Source organism: Balaenoptera borealis, assembly GCF_965194805.1.
Source record: "Balaenoptera borealis genome assembly, chromosome: 1".
Taxonomy (NCBI): Eukaryota; Metazoa; Chordata; class Mammalia; order Artiodactyla; family Balaenopteridae; genus Balaenoptera; species Balaenoptera borealis.
Window position 1 is genome coordinate 177076945 of NC_138860.1, and position 19331 is coordinate 177096275.

Genomic DNA, 19331 nt, shown 5'->3' on the forward strand with positions numbered 1-19331 from the left:
CTATGCTACTTGAATTGAGCAAGATCACCTCCTCCCACCCCCAGGTTTTTTTCCTCATCCTTCCTCAGGTAACTCTTCCCTTTCACCTTCATTACTTCACTCACTCAGCACATATGCCCTGAGAACGCCCTATGCACTGGGCATTATTCTGAGAAGGGGAATGGCCAGGAAGGCAGCAGACGAGGCCCCTGCTCTCAAGGGTCTCACATTCTAGTGGGAGGAGACAGACCAAGGAAAGGCAACAGATAAGACCAAGACACAGGGTGATATGGCTGAGTGTGACTATGGGCCTCTAGGGAGGTCTCTTGGGGGAGATAATGTCTGAGCTGAGACCTAAGTTACATGCAAGAGCAGCTATGCAAGGATCAGGGGAGAAACCTTCCAAGCAGAGGGAAAGTCTGTGCAAAGTCCCTGAGACAGGAGTCAGCTTGGTGAGTTTCAGGGACATAAAGGTCCAGGTAGCTGGAGCTTATTGAGTGAGTGATTAGGTTATAGAGGAGGTTCAGCTTGGGCCTTGGAAGCCATTAAACTCCCAAGCAGGTCTCCATTCTTTCCAGCATCCCTTCACCCATGTCCTTAATGGCACAACAAGGCCCAGGACCCAGTGGGCAGAGACCACAGTCTCCTTAGAGGAAGCGGGCCAGACATTACAGATTCCCACATGGCCATTTTAACTTTTCCTGAATTTATGAAAGCTGTCAAGTCTTTTTTCTCCAAGGATGAGGAGCACCATCCGGGGAGGGGTGAGACCCTGATGAGATCCCTCCTAGGAGCAGGGATGCCACGGGCAGGAATGCAGGCCCCTCTGGGAGCCTTTCAGGCCAAAGTCAGATCTTGAAAAGGCTCAGCCCCACGGGTGGGGATTAGGCAGGCTACAGGGAAGGGCTGGGATTATGGCAAATCCGTCAGGCACAAAGCCAGGCAAGACTTCCCCTGCCCTCGCCGCCACCCCTGAGAGCCCTCTCAGCTGACCCCAACCCTGGTCCAGGACTGAGCCTTTGTCCCTTCCTGTCCATCAGCACAAGGGGCCGTGGAAGTGAGACTCTAGGCCAAAGCCCTGGGGAGTGGGAGGTCCCAACACAGTTACCCCCACCCCCGTCTCCCCACCCCAGGCTCTGAATGCTGACCCTCGTGTTCTGGCTGCTTGGAGGTTTCCGGGCCTGTAGCCTCTAAACCAGTGCATATCCTACAGCCAGATGTGATTCCCAGTGTGCCCAGTTCACCCTGCAATGTCCCATTCCAGACTGGCAGCATTTTGTTGTTGTTGTTTTACATTTTATTGAGATCCAATACACAAAAACGTATACAAGTCATAAATGTACAGCTCAGTGAGGTTTCACAACCTGAATACATCCAAGATGGAGAAATCTAAGCAGCACCCAGGAACCACCCCCCACCCCAGAGTCCCTCCATATCACTCCACCCACCCCTGCCAAGGGTAATCATCATCTTGATTTCCATCACTGTAGATTAGTTTTGCCTGCTTTTGTACTTTATATGAATGGGGATCACACAGTATGTGCTCTCTTTGGTCGGCTTCTTTCATTCAACATGTCTGTGAGATTCACCCACGTTGCTGCCTGTGGTGATAGTTCGTTCCTTCTCATTGCTCTACGGTATTCCATCACGTGACTATACCGTAACCTGATGTCGATGGGCATTCGAGCCAATTCCACTAAAATGAGTGTATTAGTTATCTATTGCTGCATAACAAATTATTCCAAAACTTAGCAGCTCAAAACAACGATAATCATTTACTATCTCACAGTTTCTGTGGGTCAGGAATTAGAAAGTAGCTCAGCTGAGTGGTTTGGGCTCAGGGTCTCTCACTAGGTTGCAGTCTAGACATCATCTGAAGGCTTGCCTGGGGCTGGGAGATCTGCTTCCGAGACAGCTCACGCACATGGCTGTGGGCAGGAGGCCCCAGTTCCTCACCAGGTGCCAGGCCTCCGTCTCCACAGGGTTGCTTGAGTGTCCTCACAACATGGCAGCTGGCTTCCAGAGCAAGTGATGCAGAAGGGAGTGAGGAGGAAGCTGCAATACCTTTTATGTCCTAGTCTTGGAAGTCACACACTCCTACCATATTCTACTCATTGGAAGGGAGTCACTATGCCCACACTCAAGGAGAGAAGAATTAAACCACCTCTTGAAGGGAGAAATATCAAAGAACTTATGAGCATATCTTAAAACCACCACAACAAGCAACAATTCCTTTTGCATCAAGTTCAGTCTCCCTGGTCCTGGGGAATGAGGCCAATAGCCCCATTCCCTATTCCCTGCCCATCTCCCTCTGCCCAATCAGCACTGAGGACGAAGAGTCAGATGCAGGTTCTGGGCCCAGCTTGGTCAAGAGCCTCTCTGAGCCCCAAGTTCCTCTTACGAAAAATCGGGATAACAATAGTGCCCACTTTGGGGCGGTTCTGAGGATTGAATTCCATCCAGAGAAGTCCCTTATCCCTGAATTCCATTCCCTCGTGGCACTTATTTTATAATTCTTAGTATGAAATTGAGCCAAAGCCTTTCAGAAGTTTCAGCATAAGTCAGGCAAATCTTACAGAAACCCCGTCATCTTCCCTTCCTCCCTGGCAGCAGCGGGGAGAGCTGAGATGCTCAGCGACCCCACCCATCATCCTGCTTCCTGTCAACTGGGTTGCTGTGGAGCTGAGGCTCCAGATCTGTGGGGCCCGAACTCCCCTTGGCACCCAGCTCGCACCCAGATGCCAGCCTGCCTGTCCACATCTCAGTTCACCCTCTCAACCCTCCATGCCAGGTACTGTGCAGATGCCACTGATCCGTGCAAAAGCACGGACACAGCTTCCACCCTCACAGAGCTGACCTACTGGCAGGCAAACTGTGAACAACTCAATTATCACTTTATGTTGTGAGAACTGCTGCGAGGGCCGTGAGAGCTTAAACCTGGGCACCTGGTCTTGCCAAGGTGGGGAGGTGGCGGCTCCTGTGGCTGGGCTCTGAGGGGTGAAGCCCAGGGAGGGGGCAGGGAACCTGGCACCGAGAAGAGAACTCGCAGCTGGAATCCAGACATGAGAGCCATTGTTGTGCCACCTGGGGCTGGAGGGGTGACAGGGCCCAGACCACACGGCTGCCAGGTCGAGTGCTCAGGCTCTATCCTGAGAGCAGCTGAGGCTGCTGATGAGTTTTAAGCCAAGAAATAACATGATCCGTTTTGTGTTTTTAAATATGTGAGCAACACATTCTTCAGTGTGCTCCTGGTTGCCCTCAGAATCACACACACACGCGCACGCACTCATTCAGGCAGCCACCGGACATCACTGCCACCGTCCCGTCAATAGGCTGCTCTATTATCAAACACTTACTAGGTGCCTGATCTCAGTTAAGCCTCACCACACCCCTGTAAGGAAGATACCGCATCACTGCCATTTTGCAGATGGAGAAAATGAGGCCCTAAGAGGTGGAGTCATGTGCCCAAGGTCACTCGGTAGAGCTGGTATTTGAAAACAGGTCCTTCTGACTGTGCTAGGAGACTCTTTGGGAGCACTGGTCCCCTCAGCCATGCCACACAGCCGGGAGCTTTCACACACCTCCACAGCTACGCCACCTGGAGCTTGGAGACCGCCAGTGGGCCCACCATTATCTCCCCTCCGAGTCTTGTGGTGACTTGGCTGGGACCCCCAAGGCCCTGGACCTGGTTGACCCAGCCTTACCCTACCTGGCCTCTGGGCCTCTCTGTGCCCATGAGACCACCCCCCCTCAGGTTCCCGGGCCCCAGGCTCTTCTTCTTTTCTTCTTTCACTCAGAGCCAAACAGGTTAAAAACATGCCAAAAATGAGCCCCCTCTCGCTTTAGTGCACTCACATAATGTGTGGCAAAGAAGGCTGCATTAATCGCTCGGGACCCACATTTTTCAGTGACATTAATCTCTAGCCGGAAAAGCCTCTCTGGACGGTTCTTTTCAGTTTGAAGGCACTTAACGTTGGCCAGGGGAGCAGAAGGGGCCTGCCTGGAATTCCTCTCTAACTCCCAAACACCACACCCACCAACCCAGCCCGGCCAGCTCCCCTGGTTATGGCGGGGTCGGGGAGATGCCTGCAGGGGGTGTGGGGGGATGAGGAAGGGCAGGGTGATGAGTGAGCCGTGGGTGTGCCGCCGTGTGTATGCACGAAGGTGAGAAAGGCTGAGTTTCAGCCATTGCTTGTTCTATGACCAGAGCCTCTGGGTGGGCTCACACCCCCAGGTCTGCTGTTCAGAGAAGTGCGTCAGTGTATGTGTGTCCCAGAACACTCATGCCAGTGACAGGGACATGTGCGTGTGTGTGATTGAAAGTGTGCATCTGTGTGTGCATGAGTGCCAGTCAAGGGTGAGCATAGGTGTACACGTACCCATTAGAGAATGTGTGTGCAGGAAAAACTGCAACCAGGCCCATGAGTGGAGCTGGGAGTGCCACTTTAGGGGCATGTGTGAGTTCTGAGCGCACACGTTGGGCACAAGACACATGCAAGAGTGTGTTTGCTGGAGCACACCTGTGATTGTGAGTTGATGAGAGTACCTCTGACTCTGTGAGCGTGCACAAGCGTGGGGAAGGCAGTGGCCAGGTCTGGGGTAGGTCAGCAGGTGTCCTTCACAGATGCACGCAGTGCGTTTGGCAGACGTCCATTGAGCACTAACCATGTGCTGGCCCCTGAGTCAGGCAATACAGAGACAGTGACGAATAAGGGCGTGGTGTCCTGGAGCCCACAGGACACCACTCCACTCACAGGAGCTGTTAGCACATCTCCTCCCAACCCCTGCACTCAGCAACTTCAGGCTGGTAGCTTGAAACTGACCACAGTGAGAGTATTTACACCACGGAAACCGGCAAATGACAAATCAGGCCTTTCATTTTCCAGAAAGCCTATTGATAAACATTTACCAGCACGTCGCTGAAGAAGAGAGTCCGCCCCCATCTACCGGGATCCCATGCATGCCGACATCCTTATACACGGGTATGTTTGTGTGTTTGCGCCAATGTACCCCGAAGCAGCTTCAAAATTGTGTAGGACAGGCACACAAGATTAGCAAACAGACTCAGGGAAGAGGGAGAAAGGGGCAGATTGAGGAAGCTTGATGGACACCGGTTTTGCAACACTCCAGGAAATGGATCCCTTTTTATCCCAAGAGCTATTTGTGAAAATCTCCAAAAATAAAAACAACTGCCAAGGAAAAAAAACTTTAACTCACAAACATGAAAATTGCCATGATCCTCTGTCAGTACTGAGCACTGTCAAACCAAACTGACAGGGTCGCTTGGCTGTAAGTGGTGTCGCTGTGTCCTGAGCCCCAGTGGTCATGCTCAGAGCTGTGCTGGCTGGAAGTGAGTAAAGAAGACAGAAGAGGCACAGCCAGAGAGGTGGGAGGGCAACGGGAGTGTGCAGGGCCCCCAAAGCCAAGAGAAGAAGGAGTTTTGAGAGTCAAATGACCTTCAAGACCTGCCGGAGAGGTCCCTTTCTCCCTATACCACACGGGAGAAGCCAGAGGTTCCGGGAGGTCAATGTCACATGGCTCGTCCAGATTCAAACCCAAGAGAGTCTGATGCCAGGACACCCAGAAGACGGGAGCACAAAGGAGGACCCACACCCTTCTTAGCTTCTCAAGGCCCCAAAGCACAGGCTTGAGTCCTCTGGCCTCCTCAAACCTCGGTCATCAGCCCAGCTGCCCAGTCACACCGACCATGACCCACAGCCAGGCAGGACCCAGATTCAGGAGGTCTCTTTGGGAATATCAGCCCCAGCCAGCTCCCAGGATGCTGGGCACCAAGGGAGCCAGGTGGCACTGGGGAGAGGCCATGGGAACCCTCGTCCCCTGGCAGCCCCCCTCCCCTGGCTGCCATTGATCTCCTTGGCGGGATGACATCAAGGGACGTTTTTAATAAAAGGGCAGGAGGCCTTGGGAGCTGACCGGGTTGAGGCAGTGCCGGGCAATTAATCACCCGGTTGAGGAGCCTCAGCCATGGGTAACTGGATCCCTGGAGAGCGGTTAGGCACACCCCGCCTTTCATCTCTGCCCATGGCCACTCTGCGTGGGCTCTCCATGCATCTTCCATTAACTCCAGGCCCCAGGGAACCAGGCAGGCACAGGGGTGCATGTGTGTCTGTGCGTGGACCCTGCTGAGTGTGCCTGAGTGCATGGGTACAGGTGTATTGATGCACACATGTATGCATGCACAGGTGTGTGGCCATGGTCCTGCGTGCACATGTGTGTGAGACAGACCAGAGCACTGGCTTCAGAATCAGACCGACCTGGGTTCAAGTTCAGGCCCCATCTCTTTCTAGCTGGATCACCCTGGACAAGTTACTTAACTTCTCTGAGTCCCTATCTTTCATCTGTAAACTGAGGATAATGACAGTGGTAGTAACTACTACATATGTTCATGGAAATCAAGTTGACACTATTCATATAGAAGTGCCTGGAACTTAATACATGTTAATGAACATATGTTCTTATTCCTCTTGCACATGAATGGGTGTGTACATCTGAGTGGTAGGCAGAATTCTAAGAATGATCTCTAATAACTTTTGTATAATCCACCCCTCTTTGACTGTGGGTAGAGTGAACACGATGAGATATCACACCCAGATTATGTTCCATCATATGGCAAAAAGTGAGATTATCCAAGTGGCCAAATCTAATCACATGAGCCCTTTAAAATCAGAGTTTTCTCCAGCTGCCAGGCAGAAGTCAGGGCAATCTGAAGCACAAAGGGGATTGACACATGGGAGCAAACTTCTCTGTTGCTGACTTGGAGGAGGCCACACATGAGTGGTCCCTACAAGTTAAGAGTGACCCCTGCCAACTGCCATCAAGAATGGGGATTTACTACTGGGCATATACCCAGAGAAAACCGTAATTCAAAAAGACACATGCACCCCAATGTTCACTGCAGCACTATTTACAATAGCCAGGTCATGGAAGCGACCTAAATGCCCATCGACAGACGAATGGATGAAGAAGTTGTGGTACATATATACAATGGAATATTACTCCGCCATAAAAAGGAACGAAATTGGGTCATTTGTTGAGATGTGGATGGATCTAGAGACTGTCATACAGAGTGAAGTAAGTCAGAAAGAGAAAAATAAATATCGTATATTAACGCATGTATGCAGAACCTAGAAAAATGGTACAGATGAACCGGTTTGCAGGGCAGAGTTGAGACACAGATGTAGAGAACAAACGTATGGACACCAAGGGGGGAAACCCGCGGGGGGGTGGGGATGGTGGTGTGATGAATTGGGCGATTGGGATTGACATGTATACACTGATGTGTATAAAACTGATGACTAATAAGAACCTGTTGTATAAAAAAATAAATAAAATAAAATTCAAAAAAAAAAAGAATGGGGATCTCAGTCCTACCGTTGCAAGAAACTAAATTCTGCCAACAACCTGAATGAGTATGAAAAGAGATTCTCTCAAGAGCTTCTAGGTAGAAGCTAAGCTTGGGTGATACCTTGATTTCAGCCTTATCACTTGAGCAGAGAAGCCAGCCAAGCCCGTCCAGACCTCTGACTGCTCAGGTCAAGGTGTCACTAGTAGGATTTTGCCAGCTTTGGGAGCATCCTGGGAGATTCCTGGGGGCCCTGGTAACTCACAGTGACACACATATGTCTGCTTTGGGCTCTGGCAGACACCTGCTCTAGTCTCCAGTCCAAAGCTGTCATGGACAGAGGGGACAAAAAGTGAGGCCTAGCGCAGGCTGAGAGGTACCCTGGGTGAGTCTGGCTGAGATTGCTGGAGAGACTCCAGCAAGTCACTTACCCTCTCTGAGCCTCAGTTTGTTCATCTGAACAATGGGATACCAGCACTCAGCACCACCAGCCCCAGCACCACCTTCATCACGAGGGTAGCTTGAGTGAACGAATGGATAGTGCAAAAGCATTCTGGTGTGTTGGAAGAGCTGTCCAGCAGCAGGAGAGGTGGTGGCCTGTCTTCAGAGTAAACATTCAGTCTCAGGCTGGCTAGCCAACCTCAACCAACACCAGGGCACCCAGGGGAGAAGCGTGGGCCTCACCTGGCCAGATCCCCCTCCGCAGCCCCCTTATCCACTCAGCTCTATGTCTATCAACTCCACCTCCAAAGTCTTTTCAACCACCTTCTCCCCGCTGCCCCTGCCTGTGGTCCAGTGCCTAAGCCTTGCCTGGATGACCACACAGCCTCCTCCTGGCACCTCTGCCTCCAGCCTCAGCCCCTGTAACTCAACCCAACACCCTTGCTCACAGCCCACACAGGGCTCCTATTGTTCTTGGGGTAAAGTCTACACTCCATTCTGAAAATTAAGAATCATTTTCACTTTTGCCAAAACAACAACAACAAAAAAGCTTTTAATTTTTATTTCCCTGATACTGGCAAATTTGAGCAGTTTTGCATATGTTTATTCCCCTAGTCCCTTCTTACCTAGCTAATTCCCACTCATCTTTAAAGTTCTTAATTATTTCAGTTTTTAAAAAGTACTACATGCACGTGGTACAAAATTCAAAAGTATAAAAAGGCAGACATTGGAAGGTCAGTTCAGCTCCAGCTGCTGTCCCCAGCCATCCGGTTCATCACTCCAGAGAAAGCCCCTCCTACTACCTTTGGGTGTGTGCACACGGATTTCATACACATGCTCTTTTCTACACAGGTAATAGCATATCATACTTCATTTTTTTTCAGCTAACTCTCTATCTTGGCAATTGTTTGTCTTTGTACATTGAGTTGCCTCCTTTCTTGTTAATGGCTGTATAATGTTCCATCGGAGTAGAAAATATATAACCCCTCTCCTCCTGATAGACTCAGGCTGTTTCCCATCTCTTGCTCTCACAAATATGTCACTGAAATGTCATTTCACACAAATGTGAGTTTATCTTTGCAAAAAGTTCCTAGAAGTAAGATTGTTGGGTCAAAGGCAAAGAAATTGCCAAGTTGCTTTCCATAAAGGTTGTAATAATTTGCATTTCTACCAGCATTTTATATTCCTTTTTCCCTATGCATGAACCCAGTGATTTACCCAATTTCATAATCTTTAACTGATGGGTGAAAAGTGGCATCACACTGTAGTTTTAATGTGCAGTTTTCTTATTTTGAGTAGGGTTGATCATCTTTTCATTGTCATCTCTAAGAGTCATTGTTTTCCTTCTCTGTGAGTGGTCTGTTCACATACTTCATCTATTTTTCTACTGAGTTGTCAGTCCTTTATTATTAATTTACAGGAGCTCTTTATATACGAAGGAAATTAGCCCTGGGCCTATTTAAACAATTTAAATTACTTAAATAGTTGTTTAACTGTTTGATAGAATTTCTTGTGAAATGATCTGTACGTAGTGATTTTTTTTAGGAGTAACTATGTCTATTTCTTCCATGGTTATTAATCTGTTTAGATTTTAGTACCTAGATGTACTTCTCAAATATATTTACATATTCTTTTGATTTCCTCTGAAACTGGGGTTATTCCCCCCTAACCATTTCTTATTTTATGAATGTGTGATTTCCCATTTTTTTTCTGGATTAGATTACCTCTTATCTATTTTACTTGGTTTTTAAAAAATAATCTTTATTAGTTCTAGTATTTTTCTGACTTCTAATTCATTAATATCCACTTTTACCTTTATAAATTTTTTCTTGTGATTTCTTTAGGTTTATTTTATTGCTGTGCTTCTAACTTCTTGGATTGGATACCTCATTTATAAATTTTTAATCTTTATTATATATTAACAAAAGTATTTAGAGCTATGAACTTTTCTCTGAGCTCTGCTTTAGCAGTATTTCATAGTTCTTATATGGATTGCTATTATTAGCTCAGCTCTCTGGATTTCTGCAATCTGTTTTGATTTCCTTTTTGATGCCAGTAATGTTTAAGAGAGAGAGTGAAAATTTTATCTTTTGCTGTTTATTTCTTGTTGTATTGAGTTTTGAACAGTAACTGTTATTAGAAGTAATGATAGAATTAGTTTATTTCTTCTTCCTTCCTTTTTGTCCTCTATGACCCAGAGTTATTATTTTATATATCTTAATGTTTACCTTCATATCTATAACAGATCTATTACTTTACTTTTCATTTTTAAATTATATCTTTGGTCCTCTGGCTATAAAAGATGAGGAAATCTGTGTACTTACATTACTTTGTACCTTCTTTCCCCCTTTCTCTCCCAGTATTTGTCAGTTATTTAGTTTCTCCACAATTTCATTCATTTCCACATGTTTCATTCTGTTCCATAACCAAGACCCCCATCTTGGTTTTAGTCCTAGACATAAAGACAAATGGATTCAATTCTTTGTCAGTCCTTAGTCCTTTTGCCATAGTTTCTCCTTTCCAAGTTCATATTCAAGAAGGGATCATGGGACTTTTATTCCCTGAGTTCTTATATATTTAAAAACTGGAATTGATTTCTACAGAGCCCAGCTTGGGAAACACCAAGCTGTGTTGGGGAGACCCTTTATCGCTGATCCCCTGGAATCTCACCTGGGACTTGGTGGGAAGTAAGTGGCAGGAGAATCCTCTCCCGTCCCCAAAGGATTAGCAGCCATGGCCAGGAGGCCCCCAGTGGCACATCCTCCCCAGAGAGGGGGAAAGTGTGAGCTCATCCTTGCCGCTGCCCGCCGGGCGGAACGGGTGGGGCGAGGGGCTCCACCTGTTCCCGATAATCTCCCTAATCCAACCCCATAATTATTCTTTATTAACGGAGACCGCTGCCTTCGTTACACACTGAAAGGAGGGCGTCAGGAGCAAAGACACGGGGATCAAAAGCTGGTCACATTTTCCAAAGAGGTTTATTTGCCACGACCAAAATAACCTCCCCAGGGGTAGGCTGAGTTCCTGTCTCATCCCATCCCGGTGCCCAGCGTGGGAGCTCTAGGACCCTGCTTCCCCCAGCCCAGCCCAGCGATCCCTGCCAGGCTCCCACAGCCCACCAGTCTTCATTCATTCAAACACCTCCTAAGAGCACAGTTTACACAAGGTCTTGTACTAGGCTTTGCAGATACACAAGTAAATAACATGTGGCCCTGCCCTCGGGACTGAGCATCTAGAAGGGAAGGAGCAAGTGCCCTAACGATTACTATGCAGAGTGCGCAGTGCCATGCTGGGGAGGACAGGTGACTGCGGAGCAGAGGTGGGTCCTGAGGACACCCTCGTGAATCAGGGGGGTGGGACAAGCCTTCCTGGAGGGAGAGACATTAGAACCCTGTCTGGAAGTTCAGCTAGAAGTTCCTCAATGGACAAGGTGAGAAAAGGACATTCCACAGAAGGAACAACAGTGATGTGCTAGGACAAAGTTGAACTGCAATTCATTGTGGCCAGAGCAAGGGCTGGAGCTGGAGAGGGGTTTGATTGGGGCTGGAGGGGTGGGCAGGCCAAGCCACACAGGACCCAAGGGTACTAGGGAGGCACTGAAGGTTTTAGGCAGGGAGGTGACGTGGTCAGACTGTGCTTTTGGAAGATCCTTCTGGCTGCAGAGTAGAGATTGGCTTGGGGGAAGCTGCTGGGAGTGGGAAATAGTTGGGGATGCTTTTAAGGGCCCAGATGAGAAATAGGGAGTTGGAACCTGAGCAGTAAAAACAGGGTAGAGAGGAGAGGCAGAACAGGGGCATCAGGCAATGGTTACACAACCCCTCTGACTCGAGTGGCCATACTGTCCACTGAGGCACAGAGACAAGAAATCAGAATGGTCCCCAGGCCATTTGTGACCCTGACCCTGTCACCACCACCCTATGTTCAGCCTGGCCCTAGATCTATGGGTAACTCCCTACCAGAGACCCTCACAAGCCAGGGAGATGAGACACAGGGACATGAACTCCAAATTCCAGGCTCCCTGCCCTTCCCAGCCCACCCACATACACTACGTTCTCCCCCCTCCCCACACACCTCTGCCCCCAAACAAGCCCTGTTCACTGCTTCCTCCATGTTCTTCCTAACCAGCCCATCCTTGCCCATTTCCTGTCCATGCCCAGCTCTTACTAAAAAGCCCGGCTTGCAGGCTCCCACTGCCTGGAAGCTAGCAGTGGCCTCACGTCTGTCTCCCTCCGTCTCCCTGCCTCTCTGCAGGTCTCTGTGTTCCATCTGTCCCTTTCTGCCTCCATCAGCATCTGGAATGCCCTCTGCATTCCCTCCATCTCGGTGTGAGTCTCAGGTCAGCCTGGAGTCCCTCTCTTTGTTCTTCTTTACCTGTTTCTCCGTGTGTGTCCCTCTCCACCTCTCCTTTCTCATCGGCACCTAATCCCCTCCCAAGAACTCATACAACTCATGATTCGTTTGTCTGAATCAACACTGGGCACCAAGTCTGAGCCAGGCCCCAGCCTTGGCACTGAGGTCGAAGAGATGGAGATGAGAGTGCAGCTCTGGCGCTCTGGTCCCTTTCTGCTCCTCACCCTCCAGCAGACAAGGTGGGCAGTACGAGCCAGCAGCAGTGTTGGAAAGGAGATCAGAGAGGTGAGAACAGTGCATGCTGGGCTCTGAGAGGAGCCAAGCACACTGACCCCCAGTACTACATTCCGACATCCAGCAAAGGGGCTGGCACTGGGGACCAGGGTCAGAGATGAGGACAACTCACCCCCTGCCCTCCAGTAGTTCACGGCCTCACTGGGGAGATAAGCGGATAAACTCATCCACAGGAAACCGTGTGGCCTGTGCTGCAGCAGGGCTGGACTAATCGCCACAGGTCCTGAATCGCCATCTCGTATGAGGGATTGCAGGAGCCCGGAGTGACACACGGGGTGCTCTGAAATCAGGAAGGCTGGGATCATTCCACCCAGCTGGCCTTGACAAGTCCCTCAGCTTCAGCATCTGTATAATGGGTGTATCACAAGTCCCTTGAGGCTAATCAATGTGAAACATACGATATGTGAGCCAATGTATGTAAAAGTGGCTTAGCAAAGAGTCTGGCGTGGAGCGTGTGTTCAATAAACCATATTTATTATGGTTTTTTATTGCTATTCCATTTGGGCTGTGGCGTAGTAACGAGAGCACCAGGCTAGACGTTACGAGACCCACTTCTGGTCCCAGTCTTGCCACTGCCTGGCTGTATAACCCTAAGCAATTCCCTCCCTCACCCTGGCACTGTTTCCAGCACTAGGAAATGGGGAATGAATTAAGACAAAAGTTCCTTCCTGCACAGACCCTTAAGATCCGAAGGTAAGGCAGGTCCCTCATAATCTCTCTCCTCCTCCTCTCCCCCTTGCTCCCTTCACTCCAGCCACTTTGGCCTCCTTGCTCTTCCTCAAACTCCCCAGCCATGCTCTGGGCTCAAAGCTTTTGCATGTGCTGTTCCCTCAGCCCAGAATCTACTCCTCTCCCGCCTCCCATATCCGCACGGCTCCCCACCCCCTCACTCCTTTCAGGCCTCCACGCAAATGTCACCTCCTCAGAGGCCCTTTCCCGCCCACCCTCATCTCTGGCTTTCTCCCTAACCTGCTCTATTTTTCTCTGTAGCACTTATCACCACCTGGTATGTTGTATACAATTGTTGATTTGTCGACCTTCCATCCCAACTCACTGCAGTGCCGGCTCCGTGAGACAGGAGGGCGTCTATTTGGTTCACAGCTGTACCCAGACCCGACGGTGCAGAGTGCAGAGCCACGGTCGGCGCTCAATTTTCGAGTGAGGACTAGGATGCACCTGCAGCTCTGGAGAAGCAGTGCGGGTGGGGTGGGGGGAGAGAAGTCTCCAGAACCCCCTTGGCGCCGGCTCCTGGCAGCCACGGTCCTCCACTTGCTGAGCCTTCTCACCACCTGGAAAAGCACAAAGCTCTCCTCCATCCCTGCTGGCACATGCCCCCTGCCCTTGGGGTCATGGACCCTAGACTACCACCCCCGGCCCCTCAGATGTTTCCAGGTCAGGGCAGAGGAGGAGGGGGTGGTGGCCTCTGGGCTCCATCCTTTGTCCCAGGCCCCAGCCGAATTTAATTCCAAGGTTCAAAGAGACTTTGCCCCTTCCCAGATGAAAGGCCGCTCAGCCGGAGAGGTGAGCTGGTTAATAAAGGATGGGAGGGGGCCCTGGACAGGCAGGCCCTCTGCCGCTCCCTGCCCACACCCTCTGCCAGTGAATGCTCTCAGCCCTCTGCCGCCGTTCCAGCCTGCTGCCCCACAAGAAAAGCCCATTAATTTAACACTAATAGGATTTTCAATTTGTCACAATCCTCGGAGATCCTGGGGAGGTGGTGAGGGGGAGGGTAGGATTCATAACAGATCTGTGTCAAAGGAAATTTTGCAGAGAGAATGGCCTGGACCCTAGACGGTTCCCTACCACTCTAGGGCCTTCGGGCAAGCCGCAGCCCCTCCTGGCCTCAGTTTCCTCAACGGAAAGAAAACTAGTAAAACCACTTCGAGAGGAGGCCGTATGGATTAAATGAGCTTATGAAGAACTAACATCCAGCAAGTGCTGCCTGGCCAGGAGCTGGCGCTCCATAACAACTGCCCCCTCCTGCCTCAGTCTCTCTCCCAAATCTGCCCCCAGGTAGCACTGGCTGCACAGACTGGAGATCTGCCCCCACCATCCCGCACCGTGACCCCAGCCACTGTGTCTCCGGGTCCGATGACAGTTGCAGCCAAACACCCCTTGGCAGGGCGGTGGGGGGCTGGGGGGAGGCTCGTCTGGGAGCCCGTGGCCTTTTCATCCTCAGTGGGATCAGCATCCTGAATTCCTCGTTGTTCCAGGAGAGCCAAGGATTTGGAGCTTCCAAACACCCAGGCCCAATCAGAAGGCCCCAGCGTGTGCCAACCAGCTGCGTCTCGGTTACAGCTAAGAACACAGCACACCAGCTGCCCGAGCCCTGTTCTCCAGGCGAATTCCTCCCGGATCAGGAGATGCCAGACAGAGGGGACCACGTCAGTGCCGCCCCCTGGCCATGGGCTCAGCTAGGCGCTTCTCCGTGGTCTGAAAGGGAGGGCCACCCTGGTGCAGGGAGGAGTCTGGGGGGCGGGAGACTGGGGAGATGTGTCTGCTGCTGCAGTTAACAAGAGACTGAGATGGACATGGAGAAAGTACTGGCTCCAGGATGCCCAGAGCCAGTGGACAAGGGGACCTGGCCAGGCCCTATGCCTGGCTCAGAGCCATGCACCCTGGGTTGGCTGCCGCTGCTACCACCCAGGAGAGAGAGGTGGGAAAGGAGGACTCGGGAACCCAACCCACCACCCGCCCCGGCTCTGGGCAGCTGCTTCCTTAGCAAAGCCCTCACTGCCAGACTGGACAGGCCTGGGGCCGGCGGGGGAGCTTCAGCCAGCACTGCCTGTGGTCCCTGTTTGCTTTTGCCTCCATCCAGGCCCAACCATAATTTACAACATCTCAATTCCTTGGCATCACATGGCCCCAAACCAGACAGAGATGGGAAGGAGACAGCAGGGAGACAAAATTGAGGGTGGTCTCAATTACGCTATATTTCAGTCACCACTGACCTACTCAGGTGCAAAGAGAACCATATATCTTACGAATAAAAGAAACAGAAGAAGCAAACTGGTGTTCACCGTCATTTTAACAGTCACGGGAGGAAGCTTGATGGGGATCCTACACATGGGAACGGTAGGAGCCTTCACAAAACCAGCACAGATAAACCCAAAGATGCTGGAATGAACGCTTGTGGGTTCTCAGGCCCAGGACAGAATGCTGGGTGGATGCCGGGGAGAAGATTCTAGAAGGGACTGTTGTCCAGGTACCACGAGGTAGACTGTAGGAAGTCACTGTGGGTTCCAGGTGGAATTCTAGAAGAGGCTGAGAAAGAGGGGCAGCCTGCCCGAGACGGGGAGAGTTAGTCCTGCTCGGGTGGTAGATGAGCGAGGCGGGGAAGGACCCCTCGTACATGGGCCCATTTGGTCCCACAAACTTTTCAGAACATCTTTGCTTAGGCCTAAGTCACATCCTTGGCTCGAGCTGCAAGTGTCCAGCTCTGCTCACAAGCAGGAAGCGAGACTCCAGGAAGTCAGTGGCAGCATTAGCCCAGGCCACAGAAGGACCACATCACTATATCCAAGAGTCCCTGGAGGGGCCCCTGGAGACAGCATTCAGAGTGCCTGCCCACTCCTCAGCCACGGCTCCCTGAACTGCCAGCTCTCACATCGGGAATGACCTTCAGGGCTTCACCCAGCTTTCAACCACACTCCAATCTGGCTGTGTGAGCCTAGGTGAGTTGCTCACTCTCTCTGTGCTTTTAGTTCACTAGGTGAACAATGTGAAGAAGGAGGAGGTGGATTAAGAAGGCTTCTCCTCACACCTGTGCTTGCCAAGGGGGAGGAGGGATGAGGGAGGGATGGCCTGGGAGTTGGGATTAACAGATGCAAACTATTAGATATAGAATGAATAAGCAACAAGGTCCTACTGTATAGCACAAGGAACTATATTCAATATCCTGTGATAAACCATAACGGAAAAGAATATGAAAAAGAATCCATATATACGTATAACTGAATCACTTTGCTGTACAGCAGAAATTAACACAACATTGTAAATCAACTATACTTCAATAAAATAAATTTTAAAGAAAAGAAGAGTTCTCCTGCCCTATAGAGGGTGGATGCCCTCAGGAAAAGAGCTTGGTGAGCCATGTTCAGGATGAAGAAAACAAGTCTACCCCTGTAATGAAGAAATGGTGGCATTTATTTCATTAGAAAGGGTTTTAAGAAGGGATGAAAGCTATGGATTGGGAATGTGAGACCTGTCCTTCATCCATTCATTCATTTATATAACAACTATTAATTGAGTGCCTACCTTAAGTCAGACCTCACTCCTGGGACTCAGTGGAGAACCAGAACCAGGCCCTTGCTTCCAGGATCCAGACAAGGATCTACCACAGCAATGGAGGCTATGCCGGAGGCCACATGGGGGCCTTGGAAGCGCAGCAAAAAGAACCAGTCTGGATAGCCAAGGAGCCTTCTAGTAAAAGTGACCTCCAAGCTACAGCTTGAAAGATAAGGAAGAGGCAGCCAAGAGAAGTGAGGGTGGTCAGAGGGATAGAGGTGGGGGACTGACATTTGCAAAGGCATGAGGCATCTCCTTCCTTGACCACTATGCAATCCTCTGAAAAAAAAAAAAAAGAATAAATAAACAAGTAAATGAACAAAAAGTAGAGGGGATACAGACATATATAACACAGAAAAAGCATCCAAACACGTAAAAAAAAAAAATCCTTGCAGACAGTGAGCACTTTCCCTAGGCAGGGCCAACCATCTAGTTATCTCAGCACCAAATAGAATGGCCCATAACTCTGACTTCCAGTTTCGTCAACAAAACCCAGGAAGGAGACAACGGTTCTGTCCCCTCACCCACTGATGGGGCCTCTGCTCCCACATCCAGTTTCCCCCCACCCAAAGGCTGTGCACCATCCCATTCATTCGCCTATTCAGCAACATCTCTTGATCATCAACCACACACCAGGCACACGGAATGATCACCAATGGGAAAAGCCAGACTTGGTGGTCCCCACTTGATATGTCCATCCACCTTTGGGGGTCTCCATGACCACAGCAGGAACCTAGAAATACCTGGGTGGATGTCAGGCTGTTGGATCATCCCAGTAAGTCACCAATCAAGGGCAGGACTGGGCCTGTGGAGGAACATTCCTCCTCTGCTCTCCCGCCCAAACTCGTGGCCAAAGGCAAGGCACACGCATGGCTGAAATCCCATCAATGGCGCCCGGCCAACTGGCTGCCACTTGCTTATTTGGCTTGGAACAGGAAATACATTTTTCTACTATTTATACTGCTGACCTCAGGAATAAACTAATTACTGCTGCAAAGCTGCATTCCCACACTGTCCAGCTCACATCTGTAACCCCTGGTTGGGACTAAAGCAGAGGAGGTGCCGGATGGCTGGGAGGTTCAGGGGCTCTGGCCCAGTGGCCACTCCTGCCCTGCTCCCTAGGTCTTCAGGGGAGAAAGAATTGAGACCACAAGTCACCCCTACTGGATCTTCAGCTCTGACCAAGAAGGGATCTGCCTGCTTCCTTCCTTTGCCTTGAGCTAATCACTTCTCTAAGTCTTGGTTTCTTGATCTACACAACGGAGGTGCGGTAATGCGGAGCTCAAGCACTGCCTTGTAGAATAAATGACACCATGTGTGAGAAAGCTTCATGTAAGTGTGATTACCCCAGAAGACCCATCGGGCTGAACGGCCAGCTCCAGAGGCCAGTCTGGGCCAGGGCAGCAGCATGCAGATGTGCTGCAGATTCTACCACAGTCTTCATGCCCTGATGTGTAAAAGCAGACACCTGCCTCTGAGACTGCTGTCTCTAGCAATCAGACCAACCTCACAAACCAGTTCTGTGGACACAGGCAAGCAAGTCAAACACCATCCATGCGCACTCAGAAAATAGAAGCTGCGGGCTTCCCTGGTGGCGCAGTGGTTGGGAGTCTGCCTGCCAATGCAGGGGACACGGGTTCGAGCCCTGGTCTGGGAGGGTCCCACATGCCGCGGAGCAACTAAGCCCTTGAGCCACAACTACTGAGCCTGCGCGTCTGGAGCCTGTGCTCTGCAACAAGAGAGGCCGCGACAGTGAGAGGCCTGCGCACCGCGATGAAAAGTGGCCCCCGCTCTCCGCAACTGGAGAAAGCCCTCGCACAGAAACAAAGACCTAACACAGCCATAAATAAATAAATTAATTAATTTAAAAAAAAAAAAAAAGAAAAGAAAATAGAAGCTGAATGAATGGATGTATGGATGGAAAATGATGCCTAAGCCATAATACTAGTTTAACTGATTTTTTCTTAACTTACCGAAATGAGCCAACTATTTGGCTCAGGGATTGACAAACCTATCTGTAAAGGGCTGGATAATAAATATTTTAGGCTTTAAGGGCCATACAGTTTCTGTCACAACTATTCAACTGCCACTGTACTGTAAAACCAGCCACAGAAAATACATAAATGAATGGGCAGAGCTGTGTACCAATAAAACTTTGTTTACAAAACAGGTCATATTTGGCCAACCCCTCCAGTTGAACTAGCCAAATAGTTACTATGTAAGCTCAGCAGTGTCCTTGATTCTCACTCATCACCCCTTCATCTGATGGGTCACCAGGTCCTTTCAATTCTTCCTTCTGAATAGCAGCTGTTGCCCTGGTCCAGCCCCATCACCCACCACCTAGACCCTCCAACAGCTCCCCACCTTCAGCCTCTTGCCCCTCCAGTCAATCTTCTGCTGAGAGATCTATCTAAATCACCAATATGACTGTGTCCTTCCCTCTCCTGGCTCCAACTGTCCTGAGCACAAGTCATTCAGGCTCTGGGTCCCACTGTCCAGCCTCATCACTCACTGCCCTCCTCAACTCCCATTCTCAGCTCTAGCCAGACAGACACCTTTCAGTTCTCCAAACACATCATGCTCAATATTTCCCTATGCAAGGAAAACTTCTCTCCCT